Raw genomic sequence first — 24,269 nt, forward strand, 5'->3', positions numbered from 1 at the left:
TGTCACTACGCCCTCCAGGCAGGCTGCAGCTGGTCCCAGTTCTGCTGCTGACTGCACACAATTCACAACAGCTTCTCAAGACTCGTCTTTGTTTACAGGCCACTCTCTCCATGTACACAATGTGTTGACTGTCAAAAGGCTGTAGCGAGTGGAAGTGGGGGTGGAGGAGTTTGTTACGTCTCGAAAATATAACTCGATGTCACCATCAGTTTTAAAATGCCACAGATGTGTACAGTTCTAATAGTAACAGTAATGAAATACACTACATAAAAATTTTAATATAACAATAATAAATTGTTTCATTATCTTAAAGTGTATCAAATATGTTACGATAAAAATAACAAATAATAATAATAATAATAATAATAATAATAATAATAATTTGTTTAAATCAGTGATAATTCATTGCTTTACCAAAACATCGAACTAATTACTACTCAGAAAACTACAGTCTTTGAAAAGAATACATCCAAAAATTGAACACATGTGTAGGAGAGCAAATTACTCATTTTATCATATTGATGTGACTAGCACCCAGTAGGACTCAGCAGCTCCCCCCATTCCTTCTCTCCCCCCTCGTCTTTCCCCTTCCTTCTCTCCATCCAATACTCTCCCCTCCCACCTTCCTAAGCCACACCCCCACTCCTAAGCCGTAGCCATGTTTTGCAAAGAGGCCAGTCAGAGAGATATTAAGCAAATACACATATTTAGGTTTTCCACTTGCAGCTCAGTATTTTATTGTCCAACTACATTTTCAACTGCTCCTTAAACCACATCTCTTTCTTGGCAATAGTCAAATCAGAGGGCTTCCGATGGCAAGTGTGTTTGTGTGGGGGGGGGGGGGGGTGGAGGTGTGGGGGGGGGGGCTTGCGAGAAATAACATCATTCTAGTCCCAAGTTGTTTGCCATTGCTTATTATCTGCATGACATCACACATATTCATGTCATTGCCAAAGATCAGTTCATTTTCTGCACACCTAAAATTATGAAACGTTATACTATAAGTGGTTTGAGAGGGCATATTGGTTTATATTTCTAGATTCCCTGTTTTCTATATAAATCTTGTATGTAGTATGTGTTTAAGCATGCATGTTGATGTTGTGGGTGGCACAAACAGATGGTAGCTTTATTTTCCGTTTTAACTGTTACCAAGAAAAAAAGAGTTGAAGTCATAGCTACTTCCACAACAAAATAAATGACCTGTGTCTGTTTTACTGTATTTGAACACATTTATGACAGCAATAAAAAATAGTTTGTCTGCTACTAATATGGAAAATATCTGGAGGACTGTGTACCTAGGAGCACAGGGTCTTTTCTGGACAGTGTGACAGATTTTATAACCACATGGAGGAATGCATACTTGAGACCACCATAACCAGTTTCAAGCATTTTCTACTGTTTTTGTTGTCCTGAGACACGAGGTTGAGCTTTGTGAAGCGTTTGTAAACACTGCAAGGTCTAAATATTTAAGGACTGTGCAATACATGTCAAAGCTATTTGGACAATACTGTTAATTCTTGAGGTACAGAGGTACAGAGTTTTATGGTGAGTAAAATTCTATATATTTTTAAAGTAGGTTACATGACGTGTGAGCAGTTAAGCTATACCTCGACAGTTGACCACCATCCTGTACTTTGCAACGGAAACAGGATCTACAGCCACTTGAAAATGACCTGAGTTTCTTTAATGTTTCCACAGTTTTCCTTGTGTGGAAATTGGGAATTCATGTTAGTTGCTAATAGCTTCTGTTTCAAAATGTTTTTAACTTGTTATTGATTTTTTTGCCTTGAAACGTGACTTTGAGGAAGTCATATGAGAGAAGTATGAGTTGGGTTTCACTGATCTACGCTTCGCAATATTCAACAGCAGAAGAATGCTGATGATTAGATGGGTGGATCACATAACTAATGGGTAGGTATTAAATGGAATTGGGGAGAAGAGAAATTTGTGGCAAAACTTGACTACAAGAAGGGGTCGGTTGATAGGACATGTTCTGAGGTATCAAGGGATCACCAATTTAGTATTGGAGGGTAACGTGGAGGATACAAATCGTAGAGGGAGACCAGGGAATGAATACACTATGCAGATTCAGAAGGATGTAGGTTGCTGTAGGTACTTTTGCGAGGTGCCGGGGTGCAGAAGTGTTGGTACCTCTTTAATTCAGACGAATTTTGCATGAGAACAAGACATGCACTCGACCCCCTCCTGATCTACCACCTAATTAACTATGCGCACAATGTCAACGGAAGAAAATGATGGTGGACCCTGCTAGCTGGTAAAATAAGGAGTGCACACTCACTATAATTTAATAGAAAATCGTAATCAACTCAGAAAAAAGAGAACTTTATCATAATAAACAACAGGAAATGGGATTCTGCATATATCTACGAAATGACACGCGGATTAAATATTACAATGAGATTTATTATATATCAGAACACAAATGCACATGATTGTCGACACACACAGTAGGTTAAAGGATAGGGTATACCGAAATATTGTGACAATAGGAGTTGGCTTGAGAAGAAGGGGCTCCCACTCCCTGTGATGCAATAGATTGACGATAATGACTGGAGGTCCTAATGAATCGAATATTACTCTCCCGACTATATAGCAGTATCGCAATTAGTAGTGAGAGCTCAAATGGGATCACATGGAGAAACAAGCAAGATGGATTTGTAGCAAAGCGAGAGCGCGTGCTGCTGAGGGGTTCAGTACAAAATTGATAAGGTCCTACAATGTCAGAACCGCAAAATACTGTACCACTACTTAAATCTGCAGCACGTCGTCGGTAGGAAGCCTCCTTATTATGTAGGCGCGGACTTCTGCCGTGCAGCAACTCTGTGTCAACCCCTGGCCGCGAAGGCTGTCCGAGAATTCTAAGTTCTTCCGAAAAAGAGCGACAAAGTCACAAGACTGTCTGACTCCAACGAAGATCAGATCCCGAATCCCCCTCTGTGATGCGATGCAAGCAGCGAAGCCAGCATTGCTCAACTCTCTACTCTCCTCGAAAACCGCGAATCAGCATTCAGTGCTGATTCCAAAACTCCCCCACACTGTCTCATAACATCATTTCCACCAATAGCGACCGTTCCCTCCAGTTTCGAGCAGGGCTTTATGATGTCAACTAGCCTCAGTTTAAACTGACCAATCACGCCTCTGCTATTCAGCTGAGGGCACTGAACTTGCCATTTGATCGGCTACGAAAACAACCTGCGTAGACCACTGGCCAACTGGTGCCAGACACTCACACTCAGCAGGGCACAGTCCACAAGTTTTCTCTGAATCAAATGGTTCAACTGGCTCTGAGCACTATGGGACTCAACATCTGTGGTCGTAAGTCCCCTAGAACGTAGAACTACTCAAACCTAACTAACCTAAGGACATCACACACATCCATGCCCGAGGCAGGATTCGAACCTGCGACCTTAGTGGTCTCGTGGTTCCAGACTGACGCGCCTAGAACGGCACGGCCACACCGGCCGGCTCTCTCAATCAAGAGGACAGTGCAGTCAGTTGCTGCCAGGAATCTTCGTTCCAGAAGTGCCGGAACAGTTAACATACAAACTGCGGCGAAACTCAGACGTCTCACAGGTCATTTCGCCCTGCATACAATAGGCGAAACTCGAGCGACGTCAGTCGTTCCCCCAGGCGCTTAAGCCTATTGTACGAATCCCACAGACTTCAGGGAAGTGCAGCCCCCAACTGGATATGCTTTATGCCGCGTCCTCCGATGCTTGCCTCGCACAGGCCACTCATGGAACTAAACCAACATGCATGGGAATCAAGTGAAAAGTAGTTTTTGAGTTCTCAGTACAAATACTCTCATTATAGTAACCTTATTCGGTCTGTTACTGCCGTGCAATGACATAGAACATTAATAAAATTGATGAAAATGAGAGGAGACTTGCAAAAGAGGGCATGGAACCTCTCACTTGGAGATGAAGAAGCTTGCCGGTCGCTGTGTTCGAGCGGTTTTAGGTGCTTCAGTCTGGAACCGCGCTGCTGCTACGGTCATAGGCTCGAATCCTGCCTCGGGCATGGACGTGTGTGATGTCCTCAGGCTAGTTATGTTTAAGTAGGTCTAAGTCTAGGGAACTGATGACCTCAGATGTTAACTTCCATAGTGCTTAGAGCCATTTGAACCATTTTTGAAGAAGCTTGCACAGGGTGGAGTAGCATGGAGAGCTGCATCAAACCAGTCTCTGGACTGAAGACCAGAACAACAACAACAACAACAACAGCAACATGCTACCTAAGTTCATGGCGGTTGGTATGGGGGAGGTCGACTTGTTCGAGATACCTCATTATGTTTGAGCTCGGAATATGATCTAAGATTCTACAACAAATGGAAGTCAAGGTTATTGGACGGTAGTTATGAGTTCTGCTACCCTTCTTGTCGACAGGTGTGGGCTGTGGTTTGTTCCACCTGCTGGGCACGGTTCTTTGTTTGAGGTATCTATGATAGAGGCAGTTAACAGTGTGGCTATCTCAGCCCCAGATTGGGTAAAGAACCTGACAGAGATTCCAGCAGGCGCTGGAGACTTGTTCAGTTTTAACAATTTCAGCCGTTTCGCAATGCCAACGACACTAATATCTATCTATTTATTACGCATCCTTTTAAGAGCAAGTAATAATCAAAACTTTTAAAATGAACTTTTATGTGTTACTCGAAGACATAACTTTACTCTGGCTGAATAACTCACCTATGAACAAGACAAATTTTTTTGTGCACTGTGTGTAATGTGTGTGATTGCTGTGGGCTGTGTTGTCTCTTCGTCAAACTTTTTGGTCGTTATAGAAAGACAATATTACATATTTTGATTTCTGGATGATTGACAGATCTGGCCTCGTAACATTAACCAAAACATCCTTGCTGTGCTGGTACTGCTGTAAGTAGGCTGTTTAGGATTTTTTATTGGTAACGCCACGTAGCGCTCTGTATGAAAATCACTGGCTGTGCTATGTGCAGTCTGTGGCTGTTTTGCATTGTTGTTGGCTATTGTAGTGTTGGGCAGCTGGATGTTAACAGCGCGTAGCGTTGCGCAGTTGGAGGTGAGCCGCCAGCAGTGGTGGATGTGGGGAGAGAGATGGCGGATTTTTGAGAGCGGATGAGCTGGACGTATGTCCATCAGAAACAGTACATTTGTAAGATTTGTAAGACTGGATGTCATGAACTGCTATATATATTATGACTTTTGAACACTATCAAGGTAAATACATTGTTTGTTCTCTATCAAAATCTTTCATTTGCTAACTATGCCTATCAGTAGTTAGTGCCTTTAGTAGTTTGAATCTTATATTTAGCTGGCAGTAGTGGCGCTCGCTGTATTGCAGTAGTTCGAGTAATGAAGATTTTTGTGAGGTAAGTGATTTGTGAAAAGTATAGGTATAGGTATAAGTTAATCAGGGCCATTCTTTTGTAGGGAATATTAAAAGTCAGATCGCGTTGCGCTAAAAATATTGTGTGTCAGTTTAGTGTTGATCAGAATAAGTAAAGAGAGCAATGTCTGAGAACGTTCAGTTTTGCTCAGCTGTTTGAAAAGCAAATAATGGAAGAGATTTATCAGCACAGTAATTCATTAATTTTTCTAAGGGGACATTTCACTGCAAGCAGCTAAAAGCAACAGGAAACTATAGCCATAATTTTCCACGAGGACCTGCAGCTCTAGTGTATGGTTAAGTGACGATGCCATCCTCTTCGGTAAAATATTCCGGAGGTGAAATAGTCCTCCATTCGGATCTCCTGGCGGGACTGCTCAGGAGAACGTCGTTTTCAGGAGAAACAAAACTGTCGTTCTGTGGGTCGGAGCATGGAATGTGAGATCCCTTAATCAGGCCAGTAGGTTAGAAAATTTAAGGGGAGCTACTAAAGTTCGGTTGCAGGAGGAACAGGACTTCTGGTCAGGGGAATTCAGGGTTATAAACAAAAAATCAGGTATGGGTAATGCCAGAGTAGGTCTAATAATGATTGAAAAATAGGTAAGTGGATAAGCTACTGTGAACAGAATAATGTCCGCATAATTGTAGCCAACACCAACACCAACCACAGTACTACAAGTTTATATGCCACCTAGTACCACAGATGATGAAGTGAATGAAGAAATGTTTGATGAGATAAAATAAATTATTCAGATAGTTATGGGAATGAAAATTTAACTGTCATGGGAGAATGCAATTCGATAGCAGGAAAAGGAAGAGAATGAAGAGAAAGAGGAAGCTGCCTGGTAGAATTTTGAGCAGAGCATAATTTAATCCTAGCTAACACTTGGTTTAAGAATCATGAAAGAAGTTTGTATACATGGAGGAGACGTGGAGACACTGGGAGGTTTCAGATTGATTATATTATGGTTAGACAGAGATTTTGGTTTTAAATTCTAAGACATTTCCAAAGGGAGATGTGGAGTCTGACCACAATTTATTGGTTATGAACTGTAGTTTAGAACTAACGAAACTGAAGAAAGGTAGGTATTGAAGAAGATGGGACCTGGCTGAACTGAAATGACAAGGGGTTGTAGAAAGTTTCAGAGGGAGCATTAGGGGCATCCACCAAGTATAAGCGGAGTCAGGGGTCAATTGTGTGAGGCAGGGCACGAAGATAACAGGCGAGGACGTTCTGTTCCAGAGTCCCTACATCAAAAGCTGTCCCACACGTTATACTGTGTTTGTCAGGGTCCGCCATTGTGGGCAGAGGGGAAAATCCATCAGCTGAATAGCGTGCAACCTGTGTGATGTCACGTATTTCTGGTTAACTACATAGTGCCACAGTGTTCACACCCATGTAGGGAGGAAGGGCTGTTGGACTGCTCTCCACATCGCAGATCGTACAGTGGACAGGCTTTTACACTCAGTCACATAGTAAGACATGAATCTCAGCAGCAGCCGATAGATGCCTCTCGGGCAGTTAAGGGTGCACATAACTACACTACTGGCCATTAAAATTGCTACACCATAAAGATGACGTGCTACAGACGCGAAATTTAACCGACAGGAAGATGATGCTGTGATATGCAAATGCAAATGATTAGCTTGTCAGAGCAATCACACAAGAATGGCGCCGGTGGCGACACCTACAACGGGCTGACATGAGGAAAGTTTCCAACTGATTTCTCATACACAAACAGTAGACCGGCGTTGCCTGGTGAAACGTTGATGTGATGCCTCTTGTAAGGAGGAGAAATGCGTACCATCACGTTTCCGACATTGATAAAGGTCGGATTGTAGCCTATCGCGATTGCGGTTTATCATATCGCGACATTGCTGCTCGCGTTGGTCGAGATATAATGACTGTTAGCAGAATATGGAATCGGTGGGTTCAGGAGGGTAATACGGACCGCCGTGCTGGATCCCAACGGCCTCGTATCACTAGCAGTCGAGTCGACAGGCATCTTATCCTCATGGCTGTAACGGATCGTGCAGCCACGTCTCGATTCCTGTATCAACAGATGGGGACGTTCCGCGAACGGTTCAACGACGTTTGCAGCAGCATGGACTATCAGCTCGGAGACCATGGCTGCGGTTACCCTTGGCGCTGTATCACAGACAGGAGCGCCTGCGATGGTGTACTCAACGACGAACCTGGGTGCACGAATGGCAAAACGTCATTTTTTCGGATGAATCCAGGTTCTGTTTACGGCATCATGATGGTCGCACCGTGTTTGGCGACATCGCGGTGAACGCACATTGGAAGCGCGTATTCTTCATCGCCATACTGGCGTGTCACCCGGCGTGATGGTATGGGGTGCCATTGGATACACGTCTCGGCCACCTGTTGTTCGGATTGACGGCACTGAACAGTGGACGTTACATTTCAGATGTGTTACGACCCGTGGCTCTACCCTTCATTTGATCCCTGCGAAACCCTACATTTCAGCAGGATAATGCACGACCGCATGTTGCAGGTTTCGTATGGGCCTTTCTGGACACAGAAAATGTTCGACTGCTGCCCTGGCCAGCACATTCTCCAGATCTCTCACAAACTGAAAACGCCTGGTCAATGGTAGCCGAGCAGCCGGCTCGTCACAATACACCAGTCACTACTGTTGATGAACTGTGGTATCGTGTTGAAGCTGCATGCGCAGCTGTACCTGTACACGCCATCGAAGCTCTGACTCAATGCAAGGGCGTATCAAGGCCGTTATTACGGCCAGAGGTGGTTGTTCTGGGTACTGATTTCTCAGCATATATGCACCCAAATTGCATGAAAATGTAATCAAATGTCATTTCTAGTGTAATATATTTGTCCAATGAATACCCGTTTATCATCTGCATTTCTTCTTGGTGTAGCAATTTTAATGGCCAGTAGTGTATATTCGAGTAGGAATGCTGAGATGCGGAAAAGAAATGAAGCGACATGCAGAACCATAACAGGTGTCAGGATGGACGCCGGCATCAGTTCCTCCAATAGTGAAGTTCTCAGTTTCGCCACGGTGTTCAAATACAAGGTTGCAGCCCGCACTCCATCTTACCGTGTAGGAGGGTTCAAATGGCTCTGAGCACTATGGGACTCAACGGCTGAGGTCATTAGTCCCCTAGAACTTAGAACTAGTTAAACCTAACTAACCTAAGGACATCACAAACATCCATGTCCGAGGCAGGATTCGAACCTGCGACCGTAGCGGTCTTGCGGTTCCAGACTGCAGCGCCTTTAACCGCACGGCCACTACGGCCGGCGTGTAGGAGGGTGAGGGTGTCGCAGCGGACTTCAAATAGGTAATATCCGGACGATGCCTGTAGTCTGCCTCTATCGCTGTCGGTAGTGGGAGAACCTGAGCACTGTGTATCAACTTGGCTGCCACGTGAATGTTATAATATTGGATACGCTGTAGGAAGTCCATGCGTCGATGTAGGTTCTGTCAGCCTTCTGTGCGTATCGCCTGTGATAGGTATCTATACTTCATGGCAGCAATGCGATGCACATTTCATGTAAATCACGTCGATCTGAGGGAGGGGCGCCGTGCAGCCCTCCTGGAGACTCCTTCCAATATGCATCGCTACCGACTTGACTACGTTCATGTGGCTTCTCGACTCCAATCCATATCGCTTGACGTAGCGCACTTGATCGGGCCAGAAGTAGAAGGCCGTCAGCATACACTCTGTCACGCGGGGCACGGCTAGCCGCGTGGTCCAAGGCGCTTGGCCACGGTTTGCACGGCTCCTCCTGTCGGAGGTTCGAGACCTCCCTTGAGCAGGGGTGTGTGTGTTGTCCTTAGCGTAAGTTAGTTTAAGTTAAATTAAGTAGTGTGTAAGCCTAGGGACTGATGACCTCTAAAGTTAGGTCCCATAGGAAAATGACACCACCATACACTATGCAGGGGAAGATGTGGCACCTCAAATTAATCCCAGACCCTCTATGAGCGGTTTCAGTGCGATGGCGTATAAAATCATGGAGAATGGGCGTCCCTGTAGACCTGAACGCTGGGGTGGCAAGGGATGCACCATGCATCCAGTTACAACTAAATGGAATGAAGCTCCACGTAAGAGGCGCAAATTACGCTGAGGAAGTCAGATGGAAAGCTCATGCAGGCTAGAACTGAAATAAGAAACTTATGATGTAGTCATGCATGTTCGTAGTGTCTGATGGTATTCCAGTTGCTGTGGGTTTTATTCATCGATTGTCATTTTTTATTTGTAGTTCACTGTTGCTATTTGAGTTTACGTATTACCATTTTGTCATTTAGAGATAGTGAGTAGAGTTGTGGAGAAATTGGAACATTTCTGACATATTCTTCTGTTTGAGTTAAGCAGAGAGGAGACAGTAGCGGGGGCAGCCAGAAACATTTGCGTCGTGTATGGGCATAATGGCATTGGGTACAGCACGACAAGAAAATGGTTTTCTCGTGTTAAGGAGAATCGCTATGACATTAGTGGCTCTCCACGTTTAGGAAGGTGTTCGGTGTTTGATGTTTCAAACGCATTTATCCAGAATGATCCACGTCAATGTATTCGAGAACTTGCAAATGTTGTCATTCCATCACCATACGACATTTGCAGGCAGTAGGGAACGATCAAAAATCGGGTGTGTGGGTACTGTGCACTGTAAGCCAAAATCACAATAATCAGTGGATGGCCATATGTGCATCTGTGTTTTCTCGTCATCAATTGGCTCCGGTGTTTTTACGTTGACGTAAGGAAAAGAAAGGAATGGTTGAGCCGAAACAAAGCAGCAAATCCCTGTACAAAGACATGCGCGCATGCGCAGGTTGATAATGTTATGCATCTGGTGGAACAGTGGCGGTGTGCTATACTATGAATTGCCTCCCCAAGGTGTAACCGTCACTGCTGATATTTATTGCCAACTGAGACGTCTGGCAGACGCAGTCCAACAACAAAGAACTGGAGGTCTGCGTAAAGTGATGCTACTCCATGATAACACCCGTCCACGCTCTGCTAGACTGGCAAAAAACACTGTGCAGGAGCTGGGTTAGGGAGTCATTCCGCACCCGCCTTACTCACCTGATGTTGTTATCTTATGTTTTTCACCTTTTCCTCTCTCTATCGGACAATCTCCAACGATATTCCTTTCAGGATGTGAATGTGCTCCTAACGTGGCTCGACGAGTTCTTCCCCTCAACGCCACGTGATTTATACAGATGTGGAATCGAAAAGTTACCCCATCGTTGGCTGACTGTTGTAAATAGTGGACAAGAGTATGTTATTGATGATTAAAGTCTGTTTTATGTCTATCTGCTGCGTTAATTAAACTTATGGGAAAACGCTAAGACCTTGTACACCAACCCAGTAATATATTTTCACTGTCAATGCTTTCAGACTATACACCAGGGCCTCATACATTGGGAGGACACCAAAAAGTGATGGAAAACGAAAGATAATGAGGATGATGATGGTTAACCAAGTAATTATATATCTTTTATCACCTGTTTTAAACTAATACTCGCATCGTGCCATCACACTTGTCTTTTCGAGGTAAAACTGTCTCAAATACATTGCACACATTTTGGTAACAGCAATTTTTTTTTTTTTTTTTTTTTTTTTTGCAAATTACAATCTGGTAGTAAGGAATGATACAATACAGTATCAGCTATCTCGACATTTAGCAATAACGGATCTTGCCATAACTCCAAACTGATATATCAATTATTGAGCGCGGCAATCAGTCGTCCTTTTTTGCAGATTTTATTTAGCAAATCCAGATTTCGGCTAGTGCCTAGCCATTATCAATGCACTATTTTCTAGTCCCGGTGCATGCCAGTTCCCTGTTGTTCAGGCGTCAGTCACAGTCCTTTGAATACTCTGATTGACGCCTAAACAACAGGGAACTGGCATGCACCGGGACTAGAAAATAGTGCATTGATAATGGCTAGGCACTAGCCGAAATCTGGATTTGCCAAATAAAATCTGTGAAAAAAAGGACGACTGATTGGTGCGCTCTGTAATTCATAAATCACATCATAATCGCTGAGTGCAGCCACTATCCTAATGGAAGGTGACCTGCTGAAACTGATAACCAGGATTTCATCTTGCAACATGATGGCGCCCATCCAAATTTCTACAATTGTGTACGATGTTACCTGAATGAGACGCTACCACATCGTTGGACAGGCGGTGCCTTGGCCTCTGACGTCATGCTACTCGAGTGGCCACCATGGTCGCTGGACTTGATGCCTCTCTTCTAAGAATATATTTTGTGTTTGTGTCAGCTACACCTCCTTTAGCGTTATAATTCTATTTGTCTCACACTGTATTGTGCATAAAATCATTTATTATCTTGTGTCGTCTATGTTGGACTGATGTATCGAACTGACACTGTTTATGGCAATAACAGTTCAAATAAAACAATTATCTGCGTGAGTCATTTTTCTTATTTCATCCCAAGACACGTTTAGAGTGTTTGCACTACCATCTTCAGCTGGAACCGTGATATTATGTTACATTTTTTCTAACTGGATGCAGCCAGTTACTTGTTGTTTCATTTTCCTACAAAAACATGTAACAGGCACTTATTAGCGTAATATGGAAATAGTGCTGTAAATTTTAGACGGTGACAGAGTTACTTGGAATATGTTCCAGTGCACAGAACCCTGCGGTTCATCATAACTATATGTTTTTAACTTAATTTCTCTCACAGAACACGGCCCCGTAACACAAACAAACCAAAGATTATAATGGTGTAAATATATAGTGCTTTGCCTCACTGATCATTCATTACTGACACACATTGTAGACCATAGATACATACAACAGTTATAACATTGTTTCATTCTTTACAATACCTTGTTAAAGATATTTCTGTTGCAAATACATGGCAGTGAAGACAAAAATAAAAATAAGAAAATAAAACTTCCAGACATAGTATCCACATAATCTAATTCTTAGTGTTTCTGTACAGTGTTTTGAGTATTATTTTTTTATTACTCTCACTCAGGAAGTAGAAAGTGGAAAGAGTTATACTGCATCATCTAAGGTATCTGCAGAACTGTTAAAGAGGCTCATTGCCACTCAGCTTTCGCATGTAGTGTGTTCCGTCCATGTTTTCTATTGTGACTGAAAATTCCCAGTTCTTCAGAAACACTGAATTGTATTTTTTGTTTATTTTAGGAAATACTATTCAATTGTCCTCTATGTTAACAAAAGAATATCCCATGTTCTGAATGTATTTAGCTATGGCATATTTATTAGGTTATGCATCTAAATGCGTTTGTGTGTTCTTTGTATTCAGAAGCTTGGTCTAGTCTGACCAAAATATGGCATGGCGCTTTGATTGTATTTTATTTTGTATGGAAGAGAGTGAGAGAGTTTATCTGTATACTACATGAACAGCTTTGTATCAAAAATGTTTTGAGAGATCTTTCGAAGATCTTTGTATTGTTTATCTTTCCCAAGTCTGGAGGGAGTTTTGCTACAGCCTTCCCTTCTACACAGGATGGATTTCATTAGAATTTCTTGGTGTTGTCTCTGGGCCCATTAAATAAATTTTGTTTCTTTGCATCACAGTTGTGTCATGTCTCGATATCTTGAGAATCAGAATTTTGTCCAGCATAGGAATTCCTGCAGGTATATGGTTGATAGCGATAGTATATTAAGTACTTTAAATGCGGGCCTACATGATTCGCTCCACTTAAGTTTGGCTATCATTCTTATTGTTTTTTTCTGTATGTCAGTATCTCTCCTGGAGGTATCATAACTTGACATAGAATCAATTATAGCGTTTTCTACATGTTTGTATATTTTAGATAGCAGTGTTTATAGGGCACATTTAGCTTGAAACTGAGTTCGTCTCTTATTCGTTCTATGTGCTTATTCCAGATTACATTTTTAGCTATTATTATTCCAAGGAATTTTATAAATGCAAATTTTTATACTGTTCACTAATCAGTGCTAATGTTAATATGTTCATTATGTTTGTTTTTAGTTTTAAATTTAACCAAAGTGTTGTAGCAGCCTTATTGTGCAAATTTATTTACTACCGTGCTGGCTTTTATTTCAAGATTTTCTGTGTCATTTTCCTTGATCAGTGGAGTTGTATCTTCTATGCAACTAAATATGTGACTATAATTAGCAACATTTGGGAGGTGACTTGTATAGAAAATGAAAGGGAAGGCTCAAGTATGGATCCATGTGGAACGGAGAATTCACGCTTCAGGTCTTAATCACTGTCATGACATTACTTAATTTCTGTAGGAAACAATATTGAAAAAGGATTGCAAGAAATAACATCACACAATCAAAACCTATACCCCAGTGCGTCTGCATTGGTAGGATGTGTTGATTAAAATTTTCTCCTGCTGTAAGCTTATTTTCGATCCAGTAGGAAGACATTCTTACAGTTGAAGAATGGTATGAATACAAGACGGCTATTGGATGAGTCTTTTCAGGCGGATATCGCAGCATAGCGTGCTTAGAAGACATTCATGTGCAGCTTCTTGCTATCTTTCTGACTTTCAGAAAGGTTGAATCATTGGCGTGAGGGACATGGGACCACCACGTCGACAGGTGCCACAGAGAGATGGAAATAGGGCAATAACTGCAGAATAAGCGATGATGAGATGGACAAAAGACGGGTGAGCATGGGTGGTTCATGACGGCAAGGTCGTAAGATTGTTTGGCTGCCTCTAACGGACAGACAGATGTTGTGGTCTTCAGTCCAAACACTGTTTTGGTGCAACATTATGTTATTCTATCCTGTATGAGCCTTTTCATGTCCGAATAACTACTGCAACCTACATCCTTCTGAATCTGCTTAATGTATGCATCCTTTGGTCTCTCTCTATGATTTTTACCCTCCACACTTCCCTTAAATACTAAATTGGTGATCCCTTGATGCCCCAGAATGTGTCCTATCAACCGATCCCTCCTTCTGGTTAGGTTGTGCCATAAATTTCTTGTCTCCTCAATTTTATTCAGTTTGTTGTTGTGGTCTTCAGTCCTGAGACTGGTTTGATGCAGCTCTCCATGCTACTCTATCCTGCGCAAGCTTCTTCATCTCCCAGTACCTACCGCAACCTACATCCTTCTGAATCTGCTTAGTGTATTGATCTCTTGGTCTCCCTCTACGATTTTTACCCTCCACACTGCCCTCCAATGCTAAATTTGTGATCCCTTGATGCCTCAAAACATGTCCTATCCACCGATCCCTTCTTCTAGTCAAGTTGTGCCACAAACTTCTCTTCTCCCCAATCCTATTCAATACCTCCTCATTAGTTACGTGATCTACCCACCTTATCTTCAGCATTCTTCTGTAGCACCACATTTCGAAAGCTTCTATTCTCTTCTTGTCCAAACTGGTTATCGTCCATGTTTCACCTCCATACATGGCTACACTCCATACAAATACTTTCAGAAACGACTTCCTGACACTTAAATCTATACTCGATGTTAACAAATTTCTCTTCTTCAGAAACGATTTCCTTGCCATTGCCAGTCTACATTTTATATCCTCTCTACTTCGACCATCATCAGTTATTTTACTCCCTAAATAGCAAAACTCCTTTACTACTTTAAGTGTCTCATTTCCTAATCTAATCCCCTCAGCATCACCCGATTTAATTTGACTACATTCCATTATCCTCGTTTTGCTTTTGTTGATGTTCATCTTATATCCTCCTTTCAAGACACTGTCCATTCCGTTCAACTGCTCTTCCAAGTCATTTGCTGTCTCTGACAGAATTACAATGTCATCGGCGAACCTCAAAGTTTTTATTTCTTCTCCATGAATTTTAATACCTACTCCGAATTTTTCTTTTGTTTCCTTTACTGCTTGCTCAATATACAGATTGAATAACATCGGGGAGAGGCTACAACCCTGTCTCACTCCTTTCCCAACCACTGCTTCCCTTTCATGGCCCTCGACTCTTATAACTGCCATCTGGTTTCTGTACAAATTGTTAATAGCCTTTCGCTCCTTCTATTTTACCCCTGCCACCTTCAGAATTTGAAAGAGAGTATTCCAGTTAACGTTGTCAAAAGCTTTCTCTAAGTCTACAAATGCTAGAAACGTAGGTTTGCCTTTTCTTAATCTTTCTTCTAAGATAAGTCGTAAGGTTAGTATTGCCTCACGTGTTCCAACATTTCTACGGAATCCAAACTGATCTTCCCCGAGGTCCGCTTCTACCAGTTTTTCCATTCGCCTGTAAAGAATTCGCGTTAGTATTTTGCAGCTGTGACTTATTAAACTGATAATTCGGTAATTTTCACATCTGTCAACACCTGCTTTCTTTGGGATTGGAATTATTATATTCTTCTTGAAGTCTGAGGGTATTTCGCCTGTCTCATACATCTTGCTCACCAGATGGTAGAGTTTTGTCAGGACTGGCTCTCCCAAGGCCATCAGTAGTTCTAATGGAATGTTGTCTACTCCCGGGGCCTTGTTTCGACTCAGGTCTTTCAGTGCTCTGTCAAACTCTTCACGCAGTATCTTATCTCCCATTTCATCTTCATCTACATCCTCTTCCATTTCCATAATATTGTCCTCGAGTACATCGCCCTTGTATAAACCCTCTATATACTCCTTCCACCTTTCTGCCTTCCCTTCTTTGCTTCGAACTGGGTTGCCATCTGAGCTCTTGATATTCATACAAGTGGTTCTCTTCTCTCCAAAGGTCTCTTTAATTTTCCTGTAGGCAGTATCTATCTTACCCCTAGTGAGACAAGCCTCTACATCCTTACATTTGTCCTCTAGCCATCCCTGCTTAGCCATTTTGCACTTCCTGTCGATCTCATTTTTGAGACGTTTGTATTCCTTTTTGCCTGCTTCATTTACTGCATTTTTATATTTTCTCTTCTCATCAATTAAATTCAATATTTCTTCTGTTACCCAAGGGTTTCTATTAGCCCTCGTCTTTTTACCTACTTGATCCTCTGCAGCCTTCACTACTTCATCCCTCAGAGCTACCCATTCTTCTTCTACTGTATTTCTTTCCCCCATTCCTGTCAATTGTTCCCTTATGCTCTCCCTGAAACTCTCTACAACCTCTGGTTCTTTCAGTTTATCCTGGTCCCATCTCCTTAAATTCCCACCTTTTTGCAGTTTCTTCAGTTTCAATCTGCAGTTCATAACCAATAGATTGTGGTCAGAATCCACATCTGCCCCTGGAAATGTCTTACAATTTAAAACCTGGTTCCTAAATCTCTGTCTTACCATTATATAATCTATCTGATACCTTTTAGTATCTCCAGGATTCTTCCAGGTATACAACCTTCTTTTATGATTCTTGAACCAAGTGTTAGCTATGATTAAATTATGCTCTGTGCAAAATTCTACAAGGCGGCTTCCTCTTTCATTTCTTCCCCCCAATCCGTATTCACCTACTATGTTTCCTTCTCTCCCTTTTCCTACTGACGAATTCCAGTCACCCATGACTATTAAATTTTCGTCTCCCTTCACTACCTGAATAATTTCTTTTATCTCGTCATACATTTCATCAATTTCTTCATCATCTGCAGAGCTAGTTGGCATATAAACTTGTACTACTGTGGTAGGCATGGGCTTTGTGTCTATCTTGGCCACAATAATGCGTTCACTATGCTGTTTGTAGTAGCTTACCCGCATTCCTATTTTCCTATTCATTATTAAACCTACTCCTGCATTACCCCTATTTGATTTTGTATTTATAACCCTGTAATCACCTGACCAAAAGTCTTGTTCCTCCTGCCACCGAACTTCACTAATTCCCACTATATCTAACTTTAACCTATCCATTTCCCTTTTTAAATTTTCTAACCTACCTGCCCGATTAAGGGATCTGACATTCCACGCTCCGATTCGTAGAATGCCAGTTTTCTTTCTCCTGATAACGACGTCCTCTTGAGTAGTCCCCGCCCGGAGATCCGAATGGGGGACTATTTTACCTCCGGAATATTTTACCCAAGAGGACGCCATCATCATTTAATCATACAGTAAAGCTGCATGTCCTCGGGAAAAATTACGGCTGTAGTTTCCCCTTGCTTTCAACCGTTCGCAGTACCAGCACAGCAAAGCCGTTTTGGTTAATGTTACAAGGCCAGATCAGTCAATCATCCAGACTGTTGCCCCCGCAACTACTGAAAAGGCTGCTGCCCCTCTTCAGGAACCACATGTTTGTCTGGCCTCTCAACAGAGTACCTCTTATTAATTACGTGATATACCCATCTAATCTTCAACATTGTTTTGCAGCAGTACATTTCAAATGTTTCTGTTCTCATTTTGTCTATACTGTTTATCGTCCATGTTTCACTTACATATATCGCTACACTCCAGACAAATATCCTCAGAAAAGACTCCTGACACTTAAACCTATATTCATAATTGCTCTTCTTCGGAAATACTTTTCTTGCCACTGCCAGTTTACAATTTATATCCTCTCTACGTCGGCCATCATCAGTTGCTGTACTGCCCAAATAACAAAATACATCTGTTGCTTTAACCGCCTTGTTTTCTAATCTATTCTCCCAGCATCACCTGATTTAATTCTACTGCATTCCATTATTCTTGTTTTGATTTAGTTGATCTTCGTCTTACATCCCCTTTTCAAGAAAATGTCCATTGCGTTCTACTGCTCTTTCAGGTCCTTTGCTGTCTCTGACGGAATTATAATCTCATCGACAAACCTCAAAGTTTTTATATCTTTTTCCTGAACTGTAATTCTTATTCCAAACCTTTCTTTGGTTTCCTTTACTGCTTTCTCAATGTCCAGATTGAATAACATCAGGCCCGCATCTCGTGGTCGTGCGGTAGCGTTCTCGCTTCCCACAACCGGGTTCCCGGGTTCGATTCCCGGCGGGGTCAGAGATTTTCTCTGCCTCGTGATGGCTGGGTGTTGAGTGCTGTCCTAGGGTTAGTTAGGTTTAAGTAGTTCTAAGTTCTAGGGGACTTATGACCACAGCAGTTGAGTCCCATGGTGCTCAGAGCCATTTGAACCATTTTGAATAACATCAGGGATAGGCTACAACCCTGCCTCACTCCCTTCTCAACCACTGTTTCCCTTGTAAGGTGGTGTGGTCTCCTGACGTTCATTTCTTACATATTCCGTCTTCACAATCGTATTCTGCACATCAAGACGCTTCATTCGAACCCAAACTCGATAAGGTAGAGTCAATTTTGTATGAATTCATGTAAGTGATATGCAAATCTAATAAGTGAATCACAAGTGCACACTGAGGTTGAAAAAATCGAGGCTGGCGTACACAACATGACGGCCACAGGAATTTTCATTCTAAAGAGGCAACCAGCCCACTGGGAGGCCCGTCCCTTCAGAGGCGTGGGTCAACACACACCTACTTCGGCCAAAACGACCACCCAGAGAGAGGACAGCTTTTTCCAGAGCGAAGGGATAATGACCCCCGTGTTCGACTTAAAAGCAAATTCCGCTACATTGTGTGGGAGCACCCAAACGACACATTTTTTGATGGACTGACTGCGTAGTTACAGAGTTCTCACAGGAGGACAATATACACCTAACGGAGATGCTACATAGTTCCGCATTGGTCAACTTAAACGAAACGTCATTCTCCCGTTTAAAAGAGAAACGCTGATTGGCGGAATATATGTGACACAAAGAGCCAGAGGAGTGAGGGAAGACAGCGAATGATATACCCTTGCAATTTTTCCAGAAAAAGGAGCCATTCCATTGTCGCTCTTGGAGCAGGAACACGTAACGAGAGCGAATGCACAAAGAGTGAGGAACAAAGTCTCTCCTCAGTACCTCACTGGGAGAGCACCTCTGTCGTTAGCAAATCAGAGTGATACTCTATATTGAGTCGCTCGTGATTAAGCATTGTTCACTGTGTCAGCTGCCACACTTATTGTGCAGTGTGAACATGGACAGAGTACTAGTTAAACGCCTTTGAGCGATTATAGAGTGGCATCACGGTGGACTGGTTATCTGACCAGTGTACCATGCCAATAGTTAGACTAGGGATGGATAGGAGTCCCTGGCTTCATCAAGGTGTAGGGAGAGTTTGATTGGCGAAGGTCAACCCAGATAGAAAGAGATAGTAGTTGTTTTATTTGTCAGCAGCGAGCGACGTAGGCAGCAGTCGTCGCAGCTTACAGTATTGTGCGGTACAGCATATGCGAGCCCCATTTGTCCTCCGTAACAGTACACACCATTACATTCCTCATGCGACAGCCTTCACTGTACCTAGAAAAGTTATTGAAGTTATGTAGGCGTGGCTCTCATCAATTCTGTCGAGTAAATAACAATCTTAAAGAATAGGAAGAAAAGAACCTTTCCATACTTTGTTAAATAATAGCATTCCTATCCATAAGAGGCAATCTACTGTTCCAAAAAGAACCCAGAAATTTATTATTCTATAAGAAAAAGTTTCACTTGATTTCTCAGAATTTTTTGCAATAAATAATATTTTTCGTTCGCCTAATGTTTTTCTTACACTAACTAGCAATACTCCAGTACCCAAGTATTCCACTAGCTACATAAGAATAAAGAATATTTTTGTGTCTTTTCATTACAGAGGGCGACCCCAGAAGATATTTGTTGTTGAATGTTTTTCAAGCAGTTCTTGTTGGTACATTAGGAGCGTCTGTCTGACTTCTGTAGTAGTGTGACGTGGAAATTGTTTCTTGCAGGAGCCAAAGGGTACTTGTTGGATCAATCCATTGCGCAACTTAACAAAATAAAACGAACACACTCATACCCTTTCATGTTCATCGACTCTTATAACTGCCAACTGGCTTCTGTACAAGTTGTAAATAGCCTATCGCTTCCTGTATTTGACCCCTGTTGCCCTCAGAATTTCAATGTCCATAAAAGCGATAAACGTAGGTTGCTGTGCGGCTGGTCCCAGTGGAGGTTTGAGTCCTCCCTCGGGCATGGGTGTGTGTGTTTGTCCTTAGGATAATTTAGGTTAAGTAGTGTGTAAGCTTAGGGACTGATGACCTTAGCAGTTAAGTCCCATAAGATTTCACACACATTTTTTGAATGTAGATTGCCTTTCCTTAACATATCTTCTAAGTTAAGTTGGGGATCAGCACGGGTTTCGAAAACATCGGTTATGCGAAACCCAACCTGCCATTTTCAGTGCCATGGATAGAGAAACCCAGATTGACTTTCAAAAAGTTTTGATTCAGTACTATACTACAGCTTTCTGAAGAAATTACTTTCGTATTGGATGTTTGACCAGCTTTGCAATTTGTTCGAAATTTGCTGACAGTCGGGAGACATCACATTATCCTGGGTGGAGAGTCAGATGGCCACATATAATTGAGTAAACATTGGTGTGGCCTCTGGGAGCATAACAGGACTGCTGATTTTCATGCTACACATGAATGATTTGGCGGATATTATTAGTTGCATTCTCGGATGATTCAGAGATAGAGGAAGCTGTAGCTGTAGATGTAGCTCCAGGTATAGTTGTAGAGGAAGAAGATGATGTAGACAGAGGTATGGCTGTAGGTACAGATGCAGATATAGATGCAGATACAGATGTCGATGCAGGTGCAGATGCAGATCTAGATGCTGATAAAGATGCTGATTCAAATGGAGATGTAACTGTGGACGAAGATGCGGGTGTAGGTATGGATGTAGTTGTAGATACAAATAATGGTGCACATGCAGATGAAAATGTAGATATAGATGCATATGTGGATGCAGATGCAGATGTTGATGCTGATGCAGATGCCAGCAGAATAGATATACATGTAGGACTTATATGTGCAAGATGTTTGTTTTGTCACAGATATTTAAGAAACATCTGGGGTCATGTCCTTTATTTTAATTTGGAGTAAAGAGTGGAAAAAATCTCCTTTTTTAAAAAGCTGGGGTAACGCTACAGCTTTATTTGTGCTCTTTGTCTGGAGTTTCCTCTGTTTCCCGTACTCCTTCCTATGGTCATTATATTGTTACTTTCGTTGTTCAGTTCACGTTATTTCAATCTTCGTACTTCTTGTTTCATCTTCAAACCCTTCCCAACTTCATATTCTGTTTCTAAACATGTGCCATTCATGCATGAGGGATTCTGGCATGTGAGACCCCTGAAGGTCTTTCCCAGCTTTTTTAATCCATTTTGGTGTGGTGTTCTTGTTCCAGTGTTAATCAAATAATTGTTTGGAGAGTCTATCGTTGTCTATTCTGTACAGGTGTCCATGAAATATCGGCCTCCATTTCGTTCGTGGTCTCTAAGATACTTTCCACATGCTGGTAGACTTTGTTGCCCCGAAGTTTCCAGCCAGCCTCAGTCAGGATGGCAGCCATGATTTTTCGTAGAATCCTCCTTTCCAGATGCTCCTTTCCAGGATCTCTAAATTCTCTGGCTTGTTGTTTAAAAAAATGGTTCAAATGGCTCTGAGCACTATGGGACTCAACTGCTGTGGTCATAAGTCCCCTAGAACTTAGAACTACTTAAACCTAACTAACCTAAGGACAGCACACAACACCCAGCCATCACGAGGCAGAGAAAATCCCTGACCCCGCCGGGAATCGAACCCGGGAACCCGGGCGTGGGAAGCGAGAACGCTACCGCACGACCACGAGATGCGGGCAATGTTGTTTATAGAAAGGCGTTCACCGGCGTACAGGCATTGTTTTGACCATAGTATAATAGGACCTTAGTTTGGCATTCGAAAAGATAAACGTTCTGTTGTAAGAGTTTTTAATCAATCCACATGCTCTCTCCATTTTTGAGATGCAATCGCTTATCTTAGCCTATTCTATTCCCTTTTCTTGCACAGTACAACCGAGGTACTTGCATTTTTTTCTGATCTGTTTTCAGGAATTTCGGCCAATATTTGTCATTCATCATGATTTTTTTTATCGAGAGTCTCAGGTCCGACTTGCTGGCAATCATTTCTTGTAAGCTGATCTCCAGCAAAATCTCACCTTATTACTGATCCTACTAAGCGAGTGAATGGATTTGGTCTTCCCAGGAAACTATGAACAGTTCCGAATCGATCGTGCACAGGGCATGGAAGGTGGGGTGCCTGTTTGCATGAATGGGGGTTCAAAGACGCCTCGGCGTGCGAATATGAGGTCGCTGAGCAAACTACGCAGCGGATGAGAGTAGAAACTTGCTTGTGGTCTCAATGCACTGCATTTGGTGATGCCAAGATTTACAAAACTTTAGTGTGTTTGTTTCTTTATATCATGTATTGTTTCAGCTGTACTGAACAATCTATGTAGATAAGAATGTTTGTTCAAAATCATGTACCTCCGAAAGTTCTTTACCGACTGCTTTGAAATATTGACACAACGTTGAATTCTAATACAGGCGTGTATTTTTAAAGCATATTATCAGACATGTATAGAGTATACAGGGTGAGTCACCTAACACTACCACTGGAAACACGTCCCAAACCACAACACACTGAATAACTAATTCCACAGACCGAACGTGAGAAGAGGGGCTGGCGGAATTGGTTTATACAAACCATTGAGAAATGTATGGAAGTATGATTTTCAACAGTAAGTACAACCGAAGTAATTTGTAACGTAAAGTTACCGCTTGAAATCTCAGACGTTCGGTCGCGTGCTGTAACAGACAAGATCTGTAGGGGCATGTTTACGAAGTTTGTGAGATTGGCTGTTTCAGTGTCTGAATGTAGCTCTTGCTGTAGTACACTGTGTTACCGAACGTCTTTGATAGTGTACTGTACACAAGTAAGAACAGAAGTACCCACAGTAGGAACCTGAATAGGTGGCAAGTACAACAGTGTGTACAGTGTTGTAAGAACTGTGTAAATGGTTCATTCTAACTCTGAAATGGCAGAGATGATACTCATCTGTGGCGAGCGTTGACAAAATGCAGCCTGCAGGCTGTAAGCAGAAAAGTACCCGGACAGAGATCATCCAACGCACTGCACATTTGAAAACATCTACAAACAATTGTATGCAACAGGTATGGTCGTAACACGCAAACAGATCTCCCTAACAAACCCATCACAGGAGAAGCAGGTGCAGTTGGTGTGTTAGTTACTGTTGCATGAGTTCATGTAACATCGATAGAGGCAGGGCAATGAGTCAAACTAGTGTAATACGCATACTTCATCATCACAAATTTCATCCGTATCATGTGTCGCTGCATCAGCGATTATATGGAGATGACTTTGATAATCGAGTGAATTTCTGTCAATGGACATTAATAGAGAATGCGTTGCAGCTCTACCTGTTTACCGATGAAGCAGGTTTCACAAACCACGGTGCAGTGGATTTACGAAAACGGCATTACTGGTCCGCGGACAATACTCGCTGGTTTCGACAGGTAGAGCGACGGCGACCGTGGAATGGAAAGGTATGGTGCGGAGTAATTGGCGACCATCTCATTGGTCCGCACTTCATTAAAGGCACTCAAACAGCTGCAAAATACATCGAGTTTCTACAAAATTATCTGCCAACATTGCTACAAAATGTCCCGCTAGACGGGGTATCAACACGATGGTGCTCCTGCGCATTCTGCAATGAACACTAGGCTGACCCTTGACAGAATGTTCAGTGGGCGTGTTTCATAGGACGTGGTGGATGCACAAATTGGTCAGCCGGTCTCCTGATCTTACACCTTTAGACTTCTTTCCGTGGGGGGCGTTAAAGGAGAACGTGTACCGTGGTGTGCCTACAACCCGAGAGGATATGAAACATCGTACTGAGGCAGCCTGTGGCAACGTTACACAAGACGTGCCACGTCGTGTAAGACATTCATTACGCGGTAGACTGCAAATGTGTGCGGCAAATGATGGGCACCACCTTGAGCATTTATTGGCATGAAATGTCAGGACACACTCCTTCTGTAATTGAAACCAAAAACCAATTTGTAAGTATAACTAAATACTCATGTTAACGAACATTTTCTTCTAACAGATCAGTGCCATACAGTATTCTTCAGAG

This window comes from Schistocerca serialis, chromosome 10, assembly GCF_023864345.2.
Source record: "Schistocerca serialis cubense isolate TAMUIC-IGC-003099 chromosome 10, iqSchSeri2.2, whole genome shotgun sequence".
Classification (NCBI taxonomy): domain Eukaryota; kingdom Metazoa; phylum Arthropoda; class Insecta; order Orthoptera; family Acrididae; genus Schistocerca; species Schistocerca serialis.